Source organism: Lithobates pipiens, unplaced genomic scaffold, assembly GCF_037356315.1.
Source record: "Lithobates pipiens isolate NorthernLeopardFrog02 unplaced genomic scaffold, aLitPip1_a1.2 Scaffold_18, whole genome shotgun sequence".
In the NCBI taxonomy this organism is placed as follows: Eukaryota; Metazoa; Chordata; class Amphibia; order Anura; family Ranidae; genus Lithobates; species Lithobates pipiens.
In genome coordinates, this window is record NW_027507758.1 from 582954090 (window position 1) to 582964980 (window position 10891).

General features: G+C 38.2%; 1 long non-coding RNA gene across 1 annotated transcript; it reads left to right on the forward strand.

The window, feature by feature from the left end:
• The first annotated feature begins 2160 nt into the window (after positions 1-2160).
• Positions 2161-9654, forward strand: LOC143989103 (uncharacterized). The gene is made up of 2 exons (XR_013276974.1): positions 2161-8134; positions 9513-9654. It is a non-coding gene; the product is annotated as an uncharacterized LOC143989103 (long non-coding RNA).
• The last annotated feature ends 1237 nt before the right edge of the window (positions 9655-10891 follow it).

Here is a 10891-nt window from a genome sequence, read left to right on the forward strand (position 1 = left end):
TCTTCACACATTCTTTTGTAGGTGTTAGAGAATGTCTTCAAGCCCTCTCAATATGTCCACCATTACTGTGTAAGGCTTTTCTTTTTTGCTCTTGGGATGTACTTCAACATTTCCTAGTCTTGTGATGACAAATGAATTCAGTTTTGGGTGGGAAAGGACAGTCTTTTTGAAATTTCGTCACAGATATCGCTAGCAGATATTCCTGAGAAACACTCTGAAAGCTTCTGTTCAGCTTTGGTGAGTTGCCAGGTTTTCTTGCGCACTTTTTCTCCAGTGTTTTTCAGAATATGTTTTAAAAACATGAAATGAAGCATATGTTGAGCACATGTACAATGGCAGATGCTATATTGAGAAGTTCTGTGTAATTTTGTTTCAATAAATCAGATGAATGTTTTACCTTTTACTATGGTCCTGCCTTTTTATAATACTTTAGCCATGCTATTTGCCATTCATTTTGCCTATATTGTAATACATTGTATATTATTGTAATATATTGTAATGGCGATAGTAGGATGTCCTATTGGTGTCTGCCTTTTTTTTCACCCTATTTTTCAGACTTGGAAACATTCCTGGAGCCCAAATGTCCAAATTATAAACTTTTTTACAACGTTCTGCTGTAATGCACCTTTGTTTCCCTGGGTAAATATGTTTACCTTGATAAGTGATGGTAAATGAGAGTACCTTCAGGAGGGAAAAGTCTGTTTCGGTTTTTTACTTTCTTCACAGATGCTGTCACTAGTAGAAGTTTTAGCTAGATCAACATTTGCAAATCTATTTGTTCTTCAGTTGCAATGAGCTTCCAGGTATTATAGCAGCGGTAAAATATAATTGACAACACACACTGCAAGTACAACAGCAGATGGGTTATGGAATGGCCCTGAATGAATTGTCATTTTGGGAGTTGGGAATTTTTTTCTGCATTGATTTCAACAGATTCTTGCTGATCGGAAGATGGATTTTCTGTGAAAATCTCAGTTCCTCTGCAGAAGACTTCTGATGCTAGGACAGTTTCCATATATTGCATGGTTAGTGCCAACAATTCTTTGACATAAAGCTACCCTGATAGCAAAGTGATCACCTGTTATGGCCAAAGCATAACTGAGGAAGAGGTACTTTGTATATAACTATAGTTGCCTTTTTAGCATATCAATATGTAGTTTAATACATCTTTCTTGATGCTATATTTATGGTGCTTATAGCATTTCAGTTTGCCTATATTGTCTGAAGTGATGACTATCTTAGGATGTCTTATTTGTGTCTATGCATTTTTCCACTTTACTTATTTTGCAGATTTTAGAAACCAATTTCCTGGAGCCCCTTCCAGATGTCCACCACCATCAACCTTTTTTGTAATGCAGCTTTATATCGTTCCCTGAGATTAACACCATTATTACCTTGGCAAGCGAAACGTTCTTTTAGATGGAAAAGATCTGTTTTGTGTTTATTTCTTCAGATGTCTTCACTAGTAGCAATTTCGGGAACTGATTTATTCTAAAGTTGCAGTGAGTTCCCCAGGTACTCTGTCCCCCTTCTTTTTTTTTTTTTTTTTTTTTTTTCCCCTCAGTGTTTTTCAGAATGTACCATGAAGTGTTTTAGATGCAGTAGAAAAATGACTGATGGAAAACTGACCGCACCCAGAGACCGCAAGTACAATATGGCCACCTTTTTTGTAAGAACTTTATTTTCTCTCGTGTACATTGGGATATACGTCAACATTTCCTAGACTTGTGATGGCAAATGAAATGAATTTTGGGTGGGAAAGGACAGTCTTCTCTTTTGGATCTCTTTTGGATTTCTTCAGATATCTCTACTCGTAGATGCACTTGAAAAAACACGAAGTTTAGTTCTTCCGCTTTGGTGAGTTGACAGGTATTCTTGTCTGCTTTTTCTCAGTGTTTTTTAGAAGATGTTTGAAAGCATGAAATGAGAAAATGAAGCATATTGTAGAACACATGTACAATGGCAGATGCTAGTATATAAAGAAGTCTTCTATGTCGTTTTGTTCAATTAATCTGGTGCTAGTTTTAACTTTTCTAACGTGGTCCTGCCTTTTTTGTGACATATATATATATATATATATATATATATATATATATATATATATATATATATATATATATATATATATATATATATATATATATATATATATATATATATAATTTGAGTTTGCCTATGTTGTCTAAAGTGATGATCTTTCGATGTCCTATTTTGTGTCTTTTTTGTTCCACCTACTTATGTTTCAGACTTTAGAAACGTATTTGAAGCTCCTCTGGTATATCCACCATCATAAACCTCTTTATCTCTGGTAATACGCATAGTAATATTCTCTTGGATAAACCTTAATACAAACCCAAGTGTTGGCAAATTAAATGATTTCTGGGTGGGAAAGGACAGCCTGCTTTTTGGCTTTCTTTACAGGTGTTTTTGCTAGCAAAAGTTTCCGAAAGCCCATTTGGGAACCGGTTTGTTCAGTTTCATTGTGTTTTCCAGGTATTTTGTCCCCCCTTTTCACAAGGTATTCTTAAAAACAATGAGAAGCATTTGGGTTGCGGTAATAACTGACATGAGGCATTAATGAAAATGGCCCTGTTTAATAAATTGTAATTTGGAGGTTGTTGGGATACATTTCGGGATTGCTTTCAACAGATCTCGAAATTGTAAGATGGATTATCCATAGAAATCTCAGCACCCCTGCTAAAGACCTTTAAAGTTTTGATCATCACCATATTTCTGTAATGACACCATGAGGTATAGTTATCATATCAATATATAATTTTGTGGGACTGATAAGATGGACGTTTTTCCTTTTTACTAAACTCGTCTTTTTTATTCTTTAGCCATGATGTAGTTGTTTGCCTGTATTGTCTGATTTGATCATGTTATGATGCCCTATTTCTGTGCTTCTTCCTTTTTTTTCCATATCACTACTTTCAACCCCTCTCAATCTGTTCACTATAATTGTAAGGATTTTTCTTGAGGGATATGCGTCAACACTTGCCCGTGATTATAAATAAAATAAACTTTTCAGTGGGAAAGGGGTAGTCATTTTTGGATTTCTTTACAGATATCTCTACTAGCAGACCTTCCTGAAAAACACATTGGGAACTTTTGTTCTTCTACTTCAGTAATTTGCCAGGTTTTCTAGTTTTGCTTTTTTTTGTTTTTCGAATGCATTGTCAAGTGTAAGAGGAGAAATGGAGCACATGCCAGATCAAATACAATGACCGATACTATATAGAGATGTCATGTATTTTTTTTTTGTTTTTTTATGCTTTAGCCATGCTGTTTATAGCAGTTCAGTTTGCTTATGTTGTCTGAAGTGTATTTGATCATAGGATGTCCTTTGTGCCTGTGTCTTTTACCTTACATTTTTTTTCAGATTTAAAAACCTTCCTGGAGCCTGTTCAGCATATCCACCATTATCACATTTTCGATCTCCTGAAATGCGCCTTCTCTTGAATAAACCTCAATATTGCCTTGATAAGTTATGGCAAAGTAATTTTTGGAAGGCACAAGGTGTTCTATCCCTCAGTGTTTTTTAGATTGCGTTGTGAAATATGATAACTGTGATAAAATTCAACTGAGACGACCTGACAACACACAGACTACAAGTACAACAGCAGGTGGTTTATGGAATACCCATTTTAAATGAGTTGTCAATTTGGAGTTGGGATATTTTTATGTATTGATTTCAACAATTTCTTGCTGATTGTAAGATGAATTATCCATAAAATATTTTCCATATTTTTGTAATGCCCTCAGGACATAGTGTGTTTGTATGGTTAGTGCCAACATTTTTTAATGTAAAGCTACCCAAATAGTATAGCGATCAAACATTATGCCTCTTAGTGTAATTGATGAGGAGGTACTTTGTTTATAATTGCCATTTTAGCACACTATGTAGTTTAGTACAACTCTTCGGATGTTTTTGTTTGCAAAACTGGTCCCACCTTTTGATGCTTTAGGCATGGTGCTTATAGTAGTTCAGTTTGCCTATATTGTCTAAAGTGGTGTTGATCTTTCGATGTCCTATTTTTGTCTATGCATTTTTTCCCCCCCCTTATTTTTTCAGAAACCTTCCTGGAGCCCCTTCAGTATGTCCACCACTATCAAAAATATTTATCTTCTGTAATGCACCTTTTACATTGTTCCCTGGGATAACCTTATTACCTTGGCAAGTGATGGCAAATGTACCATTGGGAGGAGGGAAAAGTCTGTTTGAATTTCTTCAAGATGTCTTCACTAAGACCCCTTTCACACTGGGGCGTTTTTCAGGCGTTTTAGCGTTAAAAAAAGCGCCTGTAAAGCGCTTGAAAGAAGCCTCATCTGCAATCCCAATGTGAAAGCCCAAGTGCTTTAAAAGCCCTTTCACAATGTCGGCACCTGGAAAAATGCTCGTAAAGCACTGCTTAAACTATATGCGCTTTACCAGCGTTTTTCGAGTGTTATTGGGGCGCTTTTAACCCCTGCTAGTGGCCAAATAAAGGGTTAAAAGCGCCCACAAAATGCTGCTGCCAATAGCGCTTTTCGGGCGTTTTACAGGCGCTTCCCATTGATTTCAATGGGAAGGGGCGCTTTAGGAGCGTTGTATTCACCGCTCCAAAAGCGCTGCAAAGAAGCTGCTTGCAGGACTTTTTTTGACGCCCTGCCAGCGCAGTGCCTCGGTGTGAAAGCACTCGGGCTTTTACATTGGGATTGCAGTTGCAGCTTCTTTCAAGCGCTTTACAGGCACCTTTTTTAATGCTAAAGCGCCTGAAAAACGCCCCAGTGTGAAATGGGTCTAATAGAAATTTTGTATAAACCATTTGGGAGTTGATTTGTTCTGTTACAGTGAGTTTCCAGATATTCTGTCCCCTTTCCTCTGTGTTTTTTCAGAATGCAGTGTGAAGTATTTTAGAACTCTCAACACACAAACCGCAAGTACAACAGCAGATGGTTTACAGAATGCCCATTTTAAATTAGTTGTCATTTGCAAGGAGTTGGGATGTTTTTTTTTTTTTTTTTTTCCCTGTGTTGCTTTCAACAGATTCTTGCTGATCATGAAGATGAATTCTCTGCAAAAATGTTAGTTTTGCTGCAGCAGACTTCTGAAGTTTGGACAGTTTCCATATTTTTGCAATGCCTTCACAGATGACATAAAGAATTGTTGGCACTAACCATACAAATACATTTTCATATAAAGCTACCTGGATAGTAAGTATAGTGATCATCCCTTATGACCACCATGTAACTGATGAAGAGGTACTATGTTTATCATGTAGTTTAGTACAACTTGATGCTTTTTTTTCTTTATGTTTTAGCCATAATCCTTATAGCAGTTCAGTTTGCCTATATTGTCTGATGTGATGATAGGATGTCCTATTTGTGTCTGCATTTTTTCAATCTAATTCTTTTTTAGAAACATTCCTTGAGCCCCTTCAGTATGTCCACCACTAGCCATTTTTATTTTTTATTATTCCCTGGGATATACGTTATTACCTTGGCAAGTGCTAGCAAATGAATGTACCTTTTTGGAGATTTGTATTTCTTCACAGATGTCTTCACTAGTTGAAGCTTTGGATAAAACCATTTGGAAGTTGGTTTGTTCTTCAGTAGCAGTGAGTGTCCAGGTACTTTGTCCCCTTTTCCTGTGTTTTTTCAGAATGCACTGTGGAGTGTTTTAGATGCAGTAGACAAACGACTGAGATGAAGAACTGACAAGACACAGAGACCACAACTACAATGGCAGATGGTTTTATAGAATGACCCTGTTGAATGGATTGTCATTTGGGAGTTTTGGGATATTTTTCTGGATTGATTTTAACACATTCTTGACAAACCTAAGACTGATTACCCGTGAATCTAAGCGCTCCTGCAGAAGACTTCGGAGGCTCGGACAGTCTCTCTATTTCTGTGATTCGAGCATGTAATTGATGAAAATTTACTTTAAATATAATTGTCATTTTAGCATATCAATATGTAGTTTAGTACGACTGATGTAAATTTATTTTTTTTTTTCTAAATTGCTCCTGCCTGTTATGTTTTAGCCTTGATGTATGCAGAAGTTTTGTTTGTATTGTCTGATTTGATGTTATGATGTCCTATTTGTGTCTGTTCCTTTTTCCCACCTTTCTTCTTTTGTAGGTGTTGGAGAATATCTTCAAGCCCTCTCGATAAGTCCACCATAATTTGTAAGGACTTTTCTTTTCTCTTGTGTACATTGGGATATACTTCAACATTTCTTAGACTTGCGATGGCAAATGAGTTTTGGGTGGGAAAGGACAGTCCTTTTTTATTTGGCTTTCTATATAGAGTAGTCCTATGTCATTTTTTCAATTGGGTAATTTTTGTAATGGTTTTAACACTGGCCTGCCTTTTCATGATGTTTTAGCCATGATGTTTATGGCATTTCAGTTTGCCTATATTGTCTAAAGTGATAATTTTTAGATGTGCTGTTTTGTGTGTAATTGTTTTTCCACCCACCTACTTATTTTTCAGACTTTAGAAACTTCTATGAAACTCCTCCAGTATATCCACCATTATCCTAAATGTTTTTATCCCCAGTAACATGCGTTAGTATTTTCTTGGGTAAACCTTAGTAATATGATGACATGGAAATCATTTCTTTGTGGGAAAAGGACAGTCTGCTTTTTGGAGTTCATTACAGATGTCTTTACTAGCAGAAGTTTCTGAAAGACAATTTGGGAATAGGTTTGCTCTTCAGTTTCAGTGCATTTCCAGGTATCCGGTCCCAATTTTTCTCTGTTTTTCAGAATGCCTTGTGAAGTATTTGCGTTGGGTAATAACTGAGATGAGGCATTAACCACACACGATGGTTTATGGAATGGCCCCGTTTAATTGTCATTTGGAGGTGCATAGAAGTGCAAGTACAATGGCAGATGCTATATAGACAAGTCCTATGTAGTGTTTTTATTATAATTGACCTTAGAGATGGTTTTTATTTTAGTTGGTCCTGCTTTTTTTTTTTTCCTTGATGCTTTAGACGTGCTGTTTATAGCGATTCAGTTTGGCTATATTGTTTGAAGTGAATTTGATCTTTGGGTGTTCCATTTGTGCCTGTGTTTTCTTTTTCCAGAATTAGAAACGTTCCTAGAGCCGCTTTAGTATGTCCTTATTATAAAAATGTTAATCTCCTGAAATGCACCCTTTTTTATATTCTCTTGGATAAAAATCAATAATATATTACGGTATATGAACAAGTGATCGCAAATGAGAGTACTTTTGGGAGGGAAAAGCCGTTTTGGATTTCAGATGTCTTCACCGGTAGTTTTGGATAGACCATTTGGGAGCTGGTTGGTTTTTTAGTTGTAGTGAGTTTCCAGGTATTGTCTCCCTTTTTCCCAGTGTTCAGAATGCAGTGTGAAATATTTTAGCTACAGTAAATACAACTGTGAGATGAAGAGCTGACAAAGCACAGACTGAATGTACAATGGCAGATGCCTTCTAGATTGGCCCGGTTTAGATGACTTGTCATTTTGGAGTTGAGATATTTTTCTGGATTGATTTCAACAGATCCTTGCCAATCATGAATTGGGATTGTCCAAGAAAATCTCTGCACCCCTGTAAAACACTTCTGAAACTTAGTTTCCATAATTTTGGCTATACAGTCAATTTAATGTCAGTTGATGTAAAGTTTTCATAACTTTGCTTTCCGGGTAGCTTTATCTCCCCTTATGACCACAGTGTTATTGATGAAATTGTACTTTGTTTATAATTAGAGTTGCCGTTTTGGCACAACTGATCAGATGGATGTCCTTTGCTTTGCTAAAGTGGTCCTGCCTTTTCATTATATTTTAATCATGATGTATAGAGAAGTTCTGTTTGCCTATATTGTCTGATTTGGGAACAATGTTACTGTATAATGTCATTTCTGTGTTTGTGCTTTTTGTTCCTGTATTAATTTAGGCAATGGAAATCTTATTGAAGCCCTCTCACTATTCTGCCATTATTGTAAGAATTTTGATTTTTACTCCTGTGTACATTGGGATATACTTCAACATTTCCCCAACATGTGATGGCAGATGAAATTATATTTGCATGGGACCATTTTTCCTTTTTGAAGTTCTTTGCAGATGTCTTGAATAGCAGATGCTACTGGAAAAACACATGGGAACTTCTCTGTTCAGCTCTGGTGAGTCGACTTGTATTCTGGTCCACTTTTTCTGTGTTTTTCACAATGCGTTGGAAAGCACAAGATGAGAAATGGAGTACCGTATATACTCGAGTATAAGCCGAGATTTTCAGCCTCTTTTTTGAGGCTGAAAGTGCCCCCCTCGGCTTATACTCGAGTCATCGCCGTCTGACTGCTCGATCAGCGTATCGAGCAGACAGACGGCGGACATACTACAATTCGAAAGCCGCGCCTCCGCCTGTGATAGGCGGAACACTCAATTTCCCAGCAGTCAGTGTTCCGCCTATCACGGACATCCGCTCATCCTCGTACTACGGACGAGGATGAGACGATGTCCGTGATAGGCGGAACACAGGCTGCTGGGAAATTCAGTGTTCCGCCTATCACAGGCGAAGGCGGAGGCGCGGCTTTTGAATTTTAGAATGGCCGCCGAGGCGCCGACGAAGAGCGGCGATCCTGGCAAGGCACGGGACTGAGGCAAGGCAAGGCACGGCACGGGACGGAGGCAAGGAGGCACGGCACGGGACGGAGGCAAGGAGGCAAGGCACGGGACGGAGGCTCGGGACACAGGCTCGGGACACAGGTAGGCTGGACACACACACACACACACACACACACACACACACACACACACACACACGGACACACACGGACACACACGGACACACACACACAGGGATGGATGGATGGAGACACACACACACAGGGATGGATGGATACACACACACACACAGGGATGGATGGATACACACACGCACAGGGATGGATGGATGGAGACACACACACACAGGGATGGATGGATGGAGACACACACACACAGGGATGGATGGATGGAGACACACACACACAGGGATGGATGGATGGACACACACACACACAGGGATGGATGGATGGATGGACACACACACACACACACAGGGATGGATGGATGGATGGACACACACACAGGGATGGATGGATGGACACACACACACACACAGGGATGGATGGACGGACACACAGGGATGGACGGACACACAGGGATGGACGGACACACACACAGGGATGGACAGGCATGTCTCACCCTCGGCTTATACACGAGTCAATAAGTTTGCCAGTTTTTTTGGGGGTAAATTGGGGGCCTCGGCTTATATTCGGGTCGGCCTATACTCGAGTATATACGGTACATGTAAAGTACAATGGTATGTGCTACATAGAGAAGTCCTATGTATATATTTTTTTTACTTATCTGTTAGAGGTTTTTATTTGGTCCTGCTTTTTTCTTGATGCTTTAGCCATTCTGTTTTATGGCAGTTAAGTTTTCCTATATTGTCTCAAGTGATGTTGATCTTAGGATGTTCTTTATGTTTATGCCTTTTTTTTCACCTTTATTATTCAGACTTTGAAACATTCCTGGAGCCCCTTCTGTATGTTGTCCACATTAACATTTAACAATGTTCTGCTGTACTGCACCTTTTTTATTTGCCTAAATATTACCTTGATGAGTGATGGCTCCAAATAAAGTACTCATTGGAGGGAAAGTCTGCTTTTTGGATTCCTTGACAGATACCTTCACTAGAAGTCTCGGATAGACAATTTGGGAACCGATTTGTTCTTCAGTTGCAGCAAGTTTCCAGGTATTCTGTCTTTTTCTCATTTTTCAGATTGCGTTGTGAAATATTTCAACTGTGGCAAAACACAACTGAGCACTACGGACAACACACAAAGACCGCAATTACAACAACAGCAATAAGTTGTCATTTAGGGGTTGGGATGTTTTTCTGGATTGATTTCAACATATTCTTGCTGATCGTAAGATGAATTTTCCATGAAAATCTCAGCACTCCTGCAGAAGACTTCTGAATCTTGAACAGTGTCCATATTTTTGTAATGCCTTTACAGAGGAACTACAGTATATTTAGTTCAGTTTGCCTGATTTGTAAATGATGATGTCCTATTTTTTATAAACAGTACATCTAGGAAATAAGGCACAGGAAAAAGGACACTAGATGTTTAGTAGGAAATCTAATATTTTAGGCTGAGTACAGCTGTTTTGGTGTAAAGAGGCTGTATTGCTACGTTAATATCCAAGCCAGCTTTACACAGTTGATAGTGTTGTCCAGAATCTATAGTATTTTTTAAAATTGCAGTTTTACACATCAACTTACATTTTGTGAGCAATATCTGTGAATGCAAGATTCTTATTCAGGAATAAGATGGCTGATCATGTGTTATACTTGGAAGATCTATGGCTTGTTGAATCAACGTACTTATGGAGAAAAAATGGACTATACCTTCATAAAGGACTGATCGTGTGGAAGATCTACAGGATGGCGTTTTGGAGACCAACCTATGCTTTAACCAATTGTGGGGTGTTGAGAATCCAATGTGTGTAACTCGTTGCATGATTGTGTTTTTTGTAGGTTGTAAAGACTTATTCCAGTTTATAATTTCAAGTATTTTACTATTAATATATTAAAGATCATGTTAAAAAAAAATTATGCAGATTCGATTATGGGGGGTTTATGTAAATTAGGTATTTTTCATTATCTTTTCCCTAGATTATATGTTCGTGATTATAACTCATTCCAACCCTAGGCCTCCACCTTACACCAGACACCCTTGTTGCAAGTTGTTCTGGAGTCTGGTAACATGCAAATATTTGTATGTTTATTCCTGTCAACTTATAGCTTCCTATACTTCATATCACATCCTGGGGAAGATACCGCACTCTTAAATGGCCAGACACAGCTTTTTGGTAAGCAGGAGAGCGATCCC